The following is a 3,051-nucleotide window of genomic DNA, read 5'->3' as shown; positions in this document are numbered from 1 at the left end:
GCCATACTATTTTTTGATTATCGACTATACATGCTTTGTTGGCACCTAAACAAAATCCGTCGTTTTCGTGATTGCACGAGCGATCTTCTGCAGTGGTTGCAGTTTACTGTGTCTCCAACAAATAAAACAAATGCAAGGCCAAAAGCTCTACGGAAACCTTCTCCGGCAAACAAGCTTGTCGACAACGACAGCACGACGTGGCACTCTAATTTACCAGGGCTGCAACTGCAAGCCTGTTGGTTGGAGCAAATCTTAACCTCTTTTTCCTTCAAAATCATGTCCCGTTGAGATTGTCTTTTTGTCCGAAACACAAAACAAATGTATACGTTTATGGTACTGTTACAATTACACCAGTATGTAGGAATAGTTCACTGAGAGCAAGTTGCTCCATGTCCAACTCTGTGCTATGCCATGCTTTCACAGGAACTGCACGACTGCCCATCTTTTCGTATGGGATCTCTGTTGTGGCTTCTTCGCCGAGTGCCACATGACTTTGAGAAGAGTGCCACTACCCATCTGGTCGTCGTTGTCTGCCGGTACAAGTCGAGCGCCCGCCGCATCTGCAAAAACAGACAGGCGATTAGGCGATGTAGGGTCGACGGAGGAGCCACGGCGAGTCAGTATACCTTTGCTTCAAAGTCCTCGCCGCTCAGTTCATGTTTGTCGATCTCCTCCTGTACGCCGTGCCACTTGCTGCACGCCGCCTGGACGATCCCCCGATGGGTGCCCATTGCCTTGTCGCCGCGATCCATCACCGTCGTGTTGAAGTACGAGTCGACGAGTTTGCGCTCGTCGAACGCCACCTTGACCCGCTGCCAGTACGTGTCGTAGTTCTGATTGGCGCCAGTGATGCCGTTCATAGACACTGATACGTTCAATTTGCATCACTATTTTGTATCATAATTTGCTGTTATTCATTGATATATTTCATGTTTGGACACAATACTTATGTTAGTTCATCTATTTTGCATGTTTCATTATTATTGGAGGATCGAGCACCGGAGCCAGGATTCTGCTGGAAAAAGCACTGTCAGAACGCAATATTTCGGAAGATCAACTGTGGAAGGAAATTATACCAAAAATCCTATTTTTCCAGATGACGGAGGAAGCCAGAAGGGGGAGCTGAGAAGACCCAAGGTGGGGCCGGACCACGGGCGGCGCGGCCCATGGCCTGGCCGCGCCACCTTGTGGTGTGGGGGCCCCACAGCCCCTTTCGCCTCCTTTTCTTCGCGAAATCGCTTCGTCCCGAAGACCTAAGCCACATAGGGTACCTCACGAAGAGTTACGGCCGCCTCGCGGGGCGGAGAACACCGGAGAGAAAGAGCTCTCCGGCGGGCTGAGATCCGCTGGGGAAATTCCCTCGGGAGGGGAAATCGACGCCATCGTCACCGTCATCGAGCTGGACATCATCTCCATCACCATCATCATCATCTCCACCATCATCACCGCTCCACCTGGACATCACCGCCGTAGCAATTTGGGTTTGATCTTGATTGTTTGATAGGGGAAACTCTCCGGTATCGATTTCTACTTGTTGTTGATGCTATTGAGTGAAACCATTGGACCAAGGTTTATGTTCAGATTGTTATTCATCATCATATCACCTCTGATCATGTTTCATATGATGTCTCGTGAGTAGTTCGTTTAGTTCTTGAGGACATGGGTGAAGTCTAAATGTTAGTAGTGAACTATGGTTGAGTAATATTCAATGTTATGATATTTAAGTTGTGGTGTTATTCTTCTAGTGGTGTCATGTGAACGTCGACTACATGACACTTCACCTTTATGGGCCTAGGGGAATGCATCTTGTACTCGTTTGCCAATTGCGGGGTTGCCGGAGTGACAGAAACCTAAACCCCCGTTGGTATATCGATGCAGGAGGGATAGCAGGATCTCACAGTTTAAGGCTGTGGTTAGATTTATTCTTAATTACTTTCTTGTAGTTGCGGATGCTTGCAAGGGGTATAATCACAAGTATGTATTAGTCCTAGGAAGGGCGGTACATTAGCATAGGTTCACCCACACAACACTTATCATAACAATGAAGATTATTTAGCCGTATGTAGCGAAAGCACTAGACTAAAATCCCGTGTGTCCTCGAGAACGTTTGGTCATTATAAGTAAACAACCCGGCTTGTCCTTTGTGCTAAAAAGGATTGGGCCACTCGCTGCAATTGTTACTCTCGCACTTTACTTACTCGTATTTTATTCACCTGTTACATCAAAACCCCCTGGATACTTGTCTGTGAGCATTTACAGTGAATCCTTCATCGAAACTGCTTGTCAACACCTTCTGCTCCTCGTTGGGATCGACATTCTTACTTATCGAAGATACTACGATACACCCCCTATACTTGTGGGTCATCAAGACTATTTTCTGGCGCCGTTGCTGGGGAGTGAAGCGCTATTGGTAAGTGGAATTGGTAAGGGAAATATCTACTGTTTGTGCTGATTTTATTTCTGCCTGCTGCCATAATTCATTATGGAGAGATCTTCTCTTGAGTTTTTATTTGGAAAATCCACTACTACTGCAAAGGTAGTGGATGAGGCGCCAGGTGAAGAAGAGATACCATACAAAATACCTATGAAAATTATTGAACGCGTAGTGAATAACCGTTATACAGGGGATGGAACTGTCCACCATGGAGATCATTTACTGTTCTTGCATGAATTATGCGGTTTATTCAAGTGTGCAGGTATTGCTATGGATGAAGTGAGGAAGAAACTATTCTCTATATCGCTGTCTGGTAAAGCGGCGCATTGGTATAAATTACTTGGATAATGGGGATTCTCTTGAATGGAATGATATTGTGCCCGGTTTTATTCTAAGTTCTATCCTCCAAGTGAAATTCACAAAGATCGAAATCGCATATATAATTTTTGGCCTCATGATGGAGAGAGTATTGCCCAAGCTTGGGGGAGATTGAAGTCTTTAATGCTCAAATGCCCCATTCATGAGCTTGATGACCCACAAGTATAGGGGATCGCAACAGTCTTCGAGGGAAGTAAAACCCAATTTATTGATTCGACACAAGGGGAGACAAAGAACAC

The sequence above is a fragment of the Lolium rigidum genome, chromosome 6 (genome assembly GCF_022539505.1).
Source record: "Lolium rigidum isolate FL_2022 chromosome 6, APGP_CSIRO_Lrig_0.1, whole genome shotgun sequence".
In the NCBI taxonomy this organism is placed as follows: domain Eukaryota; kingdom Viridiplantae; phylum Streptophyta; class Magnoliopsida; order Poales; family Poaceae; genus Lolium; species Lolium rigidum.
This window is presented reverse-complemented; position numbering follows the sequence as displayed.